At 37.4% G+C, this 12,342-nt stretch overlaps 1 long non-coding RNA gene and 1 other non-coding gene across 3 annotated transcripts in view; one reads left to right on the top strand and one right to left on the bottom strand.

Moving 5' to 3' along the window:
- LOC135116873 (uncharacterized) overlaps positions 1 to 12,027 on the bottom strand; it is a 45,374-nt gene extending 33,347 nt beyond the window's left edge. For both annotated transcript variants that reach the window (XR_010276438.1, XR_010276437.1), the window contains exon 1: positions 11,638 to 12,027. This is a non-coding gene — a long non-coding RNA (uncharacterized LOC135116873). The remainder of the gene's footprint in view (positions 1 to 11,637) is intronic.
- Positions 8,784 to 8,855, top strand: Trnam-cau (transfer RNA methionine (anticodon CAU)). Its single transcript has one exon. It is a non-coding gene; the product is annotated as a tRNA-Met (tRNA).
- Positions 12,028 to 12,342: the final 315 nt, after the last annotated feature.

Here is a 12,342-nt window from a genome sequence, read left to right as displayed (position 1 = left end):
ACTTTATTGTGCAACCAAAATTCTACTTTAAACTTGTTATGATAAAGTTCACTATTGAAATCCCAGTGAACCTATGTGACAATTTCACAGCTGATGAAAACTCAACTCTACAGCATTTAAGTTAAGGTTGTGTTTTCCTTGTGGTTGTAATGTGTGAGTGTGTAGTTTCCCCACGGTCCACACATAGAGAGTTAACAAGGAAGTTGCCAGCCTGTTATTTGTCAATGCAAAGGGATAATTTGGGCCCTTAGTTTAAAGCGACCGATAATGAGATGCGTATTCTATTATTTTTCCCTCTTTACTTTGTTATATGGTTGATAGTTTATTAAGTTGGTTTTTGAAATTGGTTTCTGTTGTGGTTTTGATGTATTCGTGAACTTTTTTGACTCCTGTATTACGAGTAAACTAGGTACCTATTTCAAAGATATGGTAAAACGAGATTCTTGTGGTTCTCATTTTTTTTCCATGAAAAACTTAATAAAGTTCATTCATAATGAAGCTTCATGGCTACAATTTCATTTTTACATAATTGTTAATTAAAAAAATATATTCGGACGTCACGTTTTCAACGCGTCTTTTAATTTAAGCAATAGCAATGCAAGTACAAACTTCATGATTTCTCATAATGAACTTCACAAACTTCACCAAAACATAATGAACACCTAAAACAAACCCCTATTAATTACCCCTCAAAATCAATTAACAATCACAAAAGTACAAACGTAAATCATAAACCGTCAGAAACGCAATTAACACTAGCTGGCAACCCTCCCGCCGCCGCCGCATTGGACGCCGGGCCTCGCAGACCCCGTGCAAATTTCAAATTGAGATTCGTTCATATCCTACGTACCTAATACCTACGGAGCCTACGAGGGCGAATGATTCGTTAGGAGTCACTGAAGCGTTCACTCGTGAACAGGGTCGGGTATATGCGTACCTGCTATGTGCACTGATAGTAAATATTTGCATACATATCAACGTGGAGTGTTTTAGGGTTGACGTTGTAAAGATGAATTGTATTGACGTTGTTTTGATGAGTGCGCATTGTGTGCTGTGTTGCTTTTTGTTTGATTTCACAGTTTTGGAGGATTTTATGGTCAGAGTGAGGCGGGGTTGTGGTAAGGGATTTTTATGGTCAAAAAACTTACATTTGTTTAGGTATCTGGAATCTTTTTCGTCAAAATAGACATTATACTTTCCAGACGTTAGTGATTATAATATTCTCCTCTGTTCTACAATGTGTTGGTTGTATCACGATTATGTGTCACAGTTCTGCGTAAACAGAAAGTCATAAATAGTGGGGTCGCGAAATATAATATTTCGTCGGATTTTGCGTGATACAGTAACACCCTCCCTACTGAAACCCGATCCGCGAATTCTCTTGGTAATTAACTACCAATTTCATTTCTTGATGCATTTTTAAAAGCGTCCGACGGCTTTTTAATGGTTATTTTATGGTGACGGATCGCTTATTAAGTTTTTATGGCGGCTGCAGTGACAGATGGGATGTAGTTTGACACCAGATTTGAGGGTTCCTTGGTCTGCAGTGAAGTGACGCGGTATCCTAGTCGCTACTGTAGTAGTTATGGCATTTTAATGTCGTGTTGAAATGTCCTTTCATTATTGTTTGTTGATTTATCTTGATTCTTTGAAATTGAGAATGATTGAGATGCTGCAAGGCCTAACAACTCCTTTACTACATAATATAATGACGACTAGAACACACGTAGGCTTGTTTATATTATCTCATATAACAACACACACGCTGACGTAACCTTATTAGCTAATAAGAAAACAGCCAATAATCTCCGATACGTCTATATAACAATAATAAACGACGACATTAACCCGGCTATTCACATATTACATTATCATTCTCCCCAAGGACAGAGAAAATTAAAACAGATGATCTAGCGGAACAGTCGACGCTGCGCCATAATTAAAAAGATAAGGAATATTTTCCTTTCAGAGCGTTATGGAGGAAAACCCCTTCTATGGCGGAGCCGGGCGAGCCCCGCGCAGGGACCGGTTAACCGGTTAGAGCCCCCCGGAGACCACACACCGAATCGGTTGCGCACAACGCTGATTAAGTAAACTAAGATAACACAGCCAATATAGTGAAACGTCAAAAGTCAACAAGGGCGCTGGATGTAGCGCTAAGTTGATTTGGTCGTATTCTCAAGGGTTGTAAGAGTATTGTTATCTCAGACGGCTACTGTTTGCGATGATTGGATTGGCTCTCCAGATGAGTGCTTCATTGTTTGACTCATTGTTTGTCTTGGACGGGTTATCGGTTCGTTTCAACTCACTGTTTTAGATAGACCGTCTCTTTTTGCTATTGATTGTCTGGAAACATTGGCAAATTGTTAAACAAATTGAATATCCTCAAATCAGAATCTACATAGTCGTATATCAGAAACGAGCACTTTGAAACTATGAGCCTCAGCATTACAATATCCATTCCTTTACACTCCTTAATCCAAAAATGAGTGTGTAAACACGGCTCCGGAATATCGATGTGGGAAGTGCACGTGGAGACGCAGTCAGCAGTACCTGCTCACTTAGTATGCAGCCCGGGTGCCGGCGTATTGATTGCCGCCCGCCCGGCACCACTCGTAGGGCGGCCTTTTCCAAAACAATACGAACAAATAATGATTTTTTCCCGTACTCAGTTTTGTTTTTGATGTCCAAGACGTGATGCAGACCGTTTAGATAACTGTAGACTTGTTTGGAAATTTTGGGACGATTCGATTCGCCGATTTGATTATTTGATCCGATTTGGAGCTTTTGCTTTCTGTGTTTGGAGAAAATAATAATCTTAGATGTTTAAAACATCTTTTCTTTACTTTTCAAGTGGAAGGTCGAAGTAAATACGTTTTAATATCAAACCATATAATGGAAAACCCAAGTGCAAGTTATTGGTTTCTATAAAATATCGGTGATGCAATGTTCTGTTCTATAACAACTCACATTCAGTCGTATATGTGTATTGTTTGAAATCAAAGATTTCACTAATGGCACATTTACAGAGTACCTAAGTATTTTGTCCAGTTTCAGAGTGAACAAAATATATTAACATATAGGCATGTGACCTGATGAAATAATAAAACTCGAAATGTCACACTAAACAAATTGCTTGTAAACATGTAACTTTGCACATTATTTAAGAAGACTGCATTTTGGTACTTGCAATACACGCTGAAGTGTGTAGCGGGAAGAGGATAAGTTATTCAAAGTTGCGCCATGTAAAGCGTCGTTGTAAATTTTCTCAAAGACATTCCTTGATCTGATATTGTGAAGTGAAGGGGTCGCTTTGACCCGAGGCGGAATTTCAAGGGTTATTCGACACTGCATAGTGTAGTGCTAATGTACTACGTGACTGGGGACCTCGCCAAAGTACCAAAGTACCAACTATTTTAAGATTATATCGGGATATAAATTGGCCCCAATTGCTGATGCCAATTGAATCGTCAAACGTTATTAAGTTTTAAATGAATTGCTGGGAAGAGGAAAATTTTAAGATATATTAGGGGCACATTTTTAAACATTTTGGTGTTAATTTTTGTTCGCCTTATACCAATTTAGTACTAGTACAAGACACTAGACTTATTTTTATCCTCCTTTATAAATATAACTCACTCAAAAACTCCAAGAACACAAAACAAATTTTACAACCAGTTAAATCAAAAACAACACTGAATATTTGAAATTCATCGATGTAAGTTTGATCTGGAAATGGCCTGTCTGATTTATTCACACAGTCGTATAAAGCCGTGAATTGACAATAACGTAATAATGCCGTGTGAACGATTATCTTTCTGCAGTAAATGTATCGTAAAAGACATAAGATTACGCCCACGCTTGTCCTGTGCTTTACATGTTATGTATTGACGTTGTTGCTAGGGTTCGTGGGTATTTCTAGTTATACATATTTTTAAGGGTTAACCACAAATAAAGAGACTTAGGTTAAGAAAAAGAAGTAATCTTGACTGACACTATAGCCTTCTTGGTCAATAAACAAAAAGTAAATCTAGTTTTTTTTTTAATACCTAAGTTAATGGATGTGGGAGTCGTAACTTTCCGTATTCGTTTTCACGGACTTCAGAAACAATGAATATTTTCAAATCGGGGATTTCCTCGGGTCGGGAACACAGTTTTTGGATAACTTAAAAATTCTGCCTAATATCAGGTCAGTGTTGCTACAAGCTAAAAAATAAATCGATAGCACATTACCACAATAGGGCGAAAGCCCAGATTAGCGGACCTTATCCCCAATTTTATCTAAATACTGGCTATAATCCCAACGCGTACAATGGTGACAAAAATAATAAATATGGCCGTGGTACCGCCCACCGGCGCTCTAATAGTACCGGTTGTGTGTTTCAATATTTTCGTATTGGGGCCATTAATGAAGGGGCCGAAAAAGCGGAATAAACTAACCCGCCATTGATACGCGTAGGGTGATTGTGCCGAGCGCCGTCCGTCTATAGTGTTTTATGATTTGTGCCATTGTGCACGTGATGAATTGCCTATATTTTGGGGCTTATTCATGGTTTATGGTTCCTGTCTGTCGGATACGTATTTTTTCTTATTTTAATCAAACATAAAATGACAAAGACACAACGCTTCAAAAATTAGGAGTGGGGGGCAGTTACGTCACAGAGTCCTGAAAATTGTAGCAATTTGTGACGTCACACTCAACTTTAATACGCTATATCTTAATAAGTTCTGATCCAATTTAAAAAAGAAAAAATACGTATCGCTTAATTTTGGACAATCTACAAGCCGGACTAATTATTATTTTTTAGGAAACTAGCCTACTTTGATGTTACGGTTAACAGTAAGAAGGAAGATATTATGAATAATTAGGACTCACTTGGGCAGAGATATTTTTAGTAGGAAATGATTTAGATTCGTTTTTAATCATTATCATTGAAACGAAATCATTTTACACTCAAGACCGGAAGAGGTGCCTACGTGGTTGTACCCGGTCACTCTGCCAATATCTTTGAAAAAAAAAAATCCAACTTACGGAAAATAAAGAGCTAATAATAGCACTACTATCCCACCACAGAGAACACAAAATTAAACATTCTAACAAAACGTATCGTTACAATCAGAGGCAAAACAAAAAGCGAGTCACACCTCCCCTCCGCCTAATCTCCTAACAAAGCGTTGTTGGAACATTTTGGCGCGAAAATAATGAAGTGCACGTGTCCTCAGACCCTCGGATCCTGGGACCAGAGCACAATGGACGCGTGTCGATCACTATCAAAGACCAGGGACCTGGGAGAACAAAACGCTGGATAAAACATTATGCTGAGTTATGGGAGCAGCATTGCGCTCTCATTGCCATTGGAAGTGCATCGTTAATTGAAGGCGTGGTCAGAGAATTGGTGTCGTCAAATTAGTTTATGGGATTGTTTTGGGTTTGTTTACAGTGGGTCTGTTCTAATTCCCAGAAAACAAAAGGAATAGTTCTGTTTTCCAAAAAGTTGAAATTCTTGATGATCAAAGAATATCAAATAATAGGTATTATGCCTAATATGGGATCACAGTGCTTGCAATACCTTCAGCGTTATGGCAAGTGTAAAAGTGCTTAGTTTTGGGTAAATGGACGTATTGCCTTGCAAAAAACTTGAATAAAAAAATAGACTTAATCTTTGGTACGAGACATTTTTAAGATCTATATGAAAACGACTGCAACTTTAAATAAAAATAAACAAAATCAGATATGCCAGCAGAAGAAAGGAAAGCTCATACGCATAAATAATCTGCTTGAATTATCCATATCTCTGCAAAATATACGAGACGCCAGTAATTACAATTGCAAAGGTTGACGCGATGACAATGAGCACTATACCAGTACATAAAGAACTATCACTTATGGCTTTACAATAAGGTGTAAAGTTAAACGGAGACATAAAACAGTCAGCACAAATCACAACTGACAATATAATACATCCTACGCTTAATAAAACAATGAGGGACGATCAAAAGTAAAAACGAAACGAAAAAAGCTGAGACACTGCACCCAAACATAAACGATCATGACTTGCATTCGAATCGCGAGCAATAAAATAATAATTATACACATGTGACTTATTAGCTGTACGTATTACAAATCATGTGAAAATAAAACATAGACTTCATGGGGATTATCACAATCAACAACCAACCTTAAGTTCTACGTAAATAAGTACAAAATTGGGTGATGAGGTCTGGATTTATGACGTTGTAAGTTGATGGTCGAGGAAGTACGAACAAAACAACAAAAGATTTAACAATAGAAGTTCGTCGTATCATTTGTTAAACGTCCCTTTTGATGACGAACACTATTATTTTATGAATGATGCTGGGGTGATGGGGAAGTAAATACTGTGTTTTGTTTGATGAATATTACTTTCGGATTGTAGCCAGACCTACCGGCTCGGGTAACCAGTCTATGTTCAGCTATAGAAGAGACACATTGGGACACATTTCAGGAATATTCGCTTCTTTAATTATGCTATTTTCCAAAATAAACTGAATTCTGAATCTGAATCGAAAAATAGAAAATTTTGCTTGCAACATGAATTAACTCTGTTGGTCATATTAATAGCGAGTTAGCTTTCCGTAAATAAATAAAGTTCCGTAAAAAACGATTAAAATAATGTTACTAAACGCTTACAAAACTGATATGAAAAAACATGAAACAATTGGCGGAATTGCTGAAATATTTTATTAAAGTAGGGCAACATCGTCACACGCCGACCCCATTCATAAAGATTTTTTATTCTAAGTAGCAACACATAAGCCTATACGATAGCTCAAGAATTTGCAAAGTATTCTTTATCTTGACGGAATAAGGTTTAGATTTCGGTGTTAATGAAGCTTGTATTAAGTTAGGGTGTCAAAAAGCAATGTCATTTGACTAAGGACACCTTAATGTTGAGTATTTAGTCAGAAGCAGAATGGTTTTATTGTGCGAGAGTAATGTATCGAAAAGTTTTAATTTTGGTTTATGGCTCGAGAGGAATGCACCCTCTTTAGTGTGGCAACCCTTTGCAGTGGCTGGTTGCATTTTTAGTAGAACCGTGGGTAATTTGTCACTTTTAATAAAATGTTGAGAGTGAATAAATAGAGAAATAAAGAGTATGAGAACTTTATTTGAACAGAACAGTTTAGGAGTCAATTTTAATGTTGCTTACTTACCATTTAGGAGGTAATTTCATAGAAAAATAAAATAAGTTTTAAAAGATCAGGTTTTGAATTCTGTTATATGCCTTATTTAAACTGTAAAATATACGTTTAGTATTTTATATTCAGGCAAGTTAATCTTAGAGATACCATTATTTCAGGCGCAGTTTCAGCAACTGCTGCTGTAATCTCGGTGCAAGTCAGAATATCATTAATAGGCATTTGTTTCGAACCATACCAATAGCACTGTCACCTCACTCGCTAAAAAGGACTGACACCCAACAAGATTAGCAGCTCAGCATTGCAGCAATAAAGTCGACACCCTAGCGTTACAGATTAACTGTTCTAATGCCATAAAGAACGCACCAGCGCAGGCGACGCCGCGGGGCGTCTTTGTAGCATTTTATTGGCGTCCACAGGATCCCCGAGGTCTGAATAGTGGCCGACTATTATTGCTCTTACCCTAGCGAGGAGAAATGATATGCCATATTTGCTAATACTCTCACTGGGGCAAGTCATTTGTACTAATAAGTACTTAAGAATATCGTTTGGGAAAGTGGGCGAGAAAATATATTGTTGAATGGCTTGCAATATATGCTTTATAGAAAATAATAATTTCGCAAAAAATAGGTAATATACAATGAATAGTGTATAAAGCTATTTAGTTGTTAAATAGTTAGTGAAGTCGTGGTGGCCTAGTGGGTAAAGGACCAACCTCTCAAGTATGAGGGCGCGGGTTCGATCCCAGGTCAGGCAAGTACCAATGCAACTTTTCTAAGTTTGTATGTACTTTCTAAGTATATCTTCGACACCATTGGCTGTGTTTCGGATGGCACGTTAAACTGTAGGTCCCGGCTGTCATTGATTGAACATCCTTGGCAGTCGTTACGGGTAGTCAGAAGCCAGTAAGTCTGACACCAGTCTAACCAAAGGGTATCGGGTTGCCCGGGCAACTGGGTTGAGGAGGTCAGATAGGCAGTCGCTTCTTGTAAAGCACTGGTACTCAGCTGAATCCGGTTAGACTGGAAGCCGACCCCAACATGATTGGGAAAAAGGCTCGGAGGATGATGAGTTGTTAAATAGTTATGAAAAAAATATGAAAAATTATTGCTAACTGTCTGTCACAGTTAGCAATAATTTTCATATTTTTTTTATTTTATGCTACATAACTAAATCATTGTACACCACTACACATATACGGGTACACTTAAATTTTTTTCAAAATTGAAGCATCCATAGTAACAATTTATGCGCATTCAGGTCCATTTCCCTGGAATAAGTGAGAAGGCCCTACGGCTATGATACCACTCTGCCAACCCTATGCCGAAGTACACATCACTACCAATTCAAATATTTTTAAGTGGTTTTAAAACACTTCAAGTTTTTATAAGAGCCACTTGTATTTTTTGGCTTTTAACTTGTGAGAGTTGCCACTTTTAACATATTTTTATGATATAAAAAAATCTTTTGTTGAGTAGTAAACAAATCAATATCATTCATAATCAGATAAGAATTTGGTATCAACCATCAACAAAAATTCAATCATAATGCGCGCGTCTACGTCTTGTGGAACCGATACCGCTATTTCGGCCGCCTCCACAAGAAGCAGAGTGGCGCAGTGGAAGCGTGCTGGGCCCATAACCCAGAGGTCCGTGGATCGAAACCACGCTCTGCTAGAATTCTTTTTGTATTTCCATATATTTTTTTCTTACTATTTTGTATATTCAACTACAGTATGGTTGACTTGTTATGTTGTTTTTACATCTATTACGGCGCTGTGAAGCGGTATCACAAAGTTTGGTTTAAAAACAAAGGGACAAACACAAACAGCGGCGGACTGCGAGCGCGTTTGTTTTATCATGGGATATTGATAATTTATAGCACGTGCTCTTCCTCCGCTCGTACCGCCAATGTTTTTTTAATTGTTCGCCTGCGGTGCTGCTTTCTGTTGCCCTTTTATATTTTTAAAAACAAGGTAAATAACATAGTTTTTCCGGCGGTTAGTGGACTGTGAGCACAATGTTTTTGTACTGAAACACGGACAGTTGTATTTGTGTACAGCGCCATCTGTTGGCGTGAATAACAAGTTATTTAATTTTAGATTAACCTTGAGTTATGTTTAGACCTATTTTAAACAGTGAATGATGGATTGTTATTTTTCGCGTTAAGTGCGGTAATGACCGACACTTATTAATTTTGAACCCAAATAAAAATAGACACAGCGTTTCTTATGATTAAAGCACTGTTAATGTTCTGATATTTATGCACATTAAGGGTTTTGATATATCAGAAACCATAATGTATTTAGTTAAGTATGTGCAATTTAAATTCTAAACTCTCCTTAAATAATAATTGAATGAAAACGACTGAAAGGTGTACCTATATCGCACTTATAACCACAGCTATAACTGCAATATGTACCTAACAATCTACTAAATAAGTTGCACATAACGTGAGCGAACAAGACAAGCCGATGACTGACGCGGCACCCTCGCAACGTCATTACACTACCCTCCGTCGCATTATTATGTAGATTCCAATTTAAAACCACTTGTTATCTAGTTAGCTACGAAAAATACCTAACTATAGCCCCCAAATTAGCCGCCGGCAGCCTACTCTCACGTAACTAATCAATACCAATTGACAAACGAACCGTTCGACTGTCAAATTCTAGTTTTGACAGTAACAAAAGACTTTGCAAAGTTAATTCTGCAGCTGCGAAAATGAGGTTTGGGAATAGAATGTTCGTAATTTTTGGGGTGTGAGCGGTAAAGTTATAGTGGTAAACGTATAGCCGTAGGTGCGTAATAGGGGTCTTGTTATGGTAATCGTGCCCCGAGGCTGAGAAGCTGTGAGGGTTCTGCAGGATTCAATATTGGAGTGGTCATCGATTGGAGACCTAACGAACATCAGTTGGGAATGTTCTTGAGTCTCGCGTCATGGCTGTCGAGTGTCACGTCCCAATTCGTCACAATAGGCAATTCGATTGTCAGTTAAATTCTGCAAATGCTGTACTTGTATTGTCTGCATTGTTTTCAATTTTGAAATGGCGTCCAATTCAATGGACATTTTTAGTTTAGCTATTAGTATTGAGCATCTAACATTCTTAGTTTAAAGAAGTTATTCAAGCTGATGACTCTGCCATTGCGCCTGACAGCCATTACATTTGGCATTAATTCAACTTATTATACCGCTATCACAGAAACTACTTAGCTTCTTAGCGCGAGATATTTCATACACCGGGTGGTCTGCCACACCACAAAGTTTTTCAATGATCCCAAACATAATTCCCGACAATTAATAATTTATAAATCTCTTGTTTAATTCTCTTACACAGAGCATTTCACCACGTCTCTCACATTGCTGTTTAATTAACAGACACGCTGCAATTTATTGCATTCATATGCTCGAACAGGTAGGTCACTGCTAAATGATTGCCAATAAATTTCACTCAAACCAAAATTAAAGAAAGTCAGTTGAATAATTGCTCAATTATTGTTGTTTGATGGTTATTAATGTCTTTACAATTTTGAATATACTGAAGTACTGGTATTAATTGGCTCTAGACATCTAAATAATAAAAGGACTGTTTATTTGTCAGTCGAGTCTAAATCTCGTCTCTGGAACGCATAAGATTGCAAACTATCTTGATCCGAACTATATGAAATCTTGAAGATTAAGATATTTTGGTGCTGCTTCCTCAAATAACTCGATTCTTTTTCCAACTTTGATGATGAAATGGGGCGTTCATAGTTTTGTATGCGCTATTAAATGTAAGTTTTACTTAATTTAAAAAAAGTAAAGAACATAAATCCAGTTCAAAGCGTCAAGCTGTCAAGCGACATAGGCTCAGATTAGACAGACCAATAGAGAACTAAGATTGAAAAGGTTGATGATATTGTTATACGTAACAGTTTTGGACTATTTACCCATCATATCACCCACTGTGTACTTAGGTACTTCTTCTAGCAAAATCGTTTAAAAATCCAAAGAAACGTACGATATTAGGATATAATATTGATATCGGAACGCGAACTGGGACGACGTCGTATCACGTACTCCATGACGCATACCGAATGCCATTCCCGCGACGTGATGAGGTCATTCTCTATGAGTTATCGCCTCCCGCTAAACACACATACCTCCGCTTTATTAAAATACCGCATCAAATCTAAATACTACCATTTCATGGTGCATAGACACCATCTCAGCAGAGAAAGTGTGTCGGAGGCAGATTAAAACTCATTTACTTTGAATAACTAATTTGTCATTTTATTTTCAATTAATGTAAATATTTTGTGAATAAATAACCTACAAACTGTATGTCATTTGTCATTATAATAAAATTACTTCGAGACAGATTTATGATATGAAAACCAGAAGTTTTCTCATTCCATGTCAATCGCGCAGTAAGGCACAGTTCGATATCAAAGTTAACAACAACAATTATTTACTTACGATATGGAAATGGAACATGCACGCGATCGCTCCGTCCCCCTCCAACTTCATCTTCTGTCTCTTTCACATTTTGACAGATCGAAATATCAAGTGACACGTCACTTGTTACTTATCGTTTGCTGTCATAACGACCGGGCAGAAGCGAACCAATCGTTGTCCTGCATCTACGCGCGCTTTTTGACAGATCAAATGTCACAGATTAAAAACTAAAACACGTTCACGCCTTTTTTGACAGTTCAGGTCACAGATTATCATAATAACAAATACACGTGTTAAGAAGGAGGTTTTACGTTGCGATTATGTATTTTTAACCGTTTTATTTGCGTGAAACGTTAGAGAAGCAGCGAGTTCGCTGAAAGACGTGGCCGCACTGGCTGAATGTCGGCTTACTCTCGCTCGTTCAACTAAATTTTCAATTCAAACAGGGTCTTTATAAGGGTAGTGACGCTGTACAAAATTTACATATCGACGTAATAAACCAAGCGGGTGTCTGATTTAAATTCGGGACGTGGTATAAATGGAGCTTTTTGTTGTGTCGGAAAATCTTTAATTGTGATGTTGTTTGTGTAGCGAAAAAATATTACACGCTATTTGTACCGCGTGCTTCCTATTACTGTTTAATTATACGGTAAAAAGGCAATGTTTAACATTTTAACATTGTTGCAGTAATTTACTAAGACATTCTTGAATTGATACGTAAGATAA

Source organism: Helicoverpa armigera, chromosome 4 (genome assembly GCF_030705265.1).
Source record: "Helicoverpa armigera isolate CAAS_96S chromosome 4, ASM3070526v1, whole genome shotgun sequence".
Classification (NCBI taxonomy): Eukaryota; Metazoa; Arthropoda; class Insecta; order Lepidoptera; family Noctuidae; genus Helicoverpa; species Helicoverpa armigera.
Note: the sequence above shows the minus strand (reverse complement) of the source record. Positions and strands in the feature narration are given on the sequence as shown.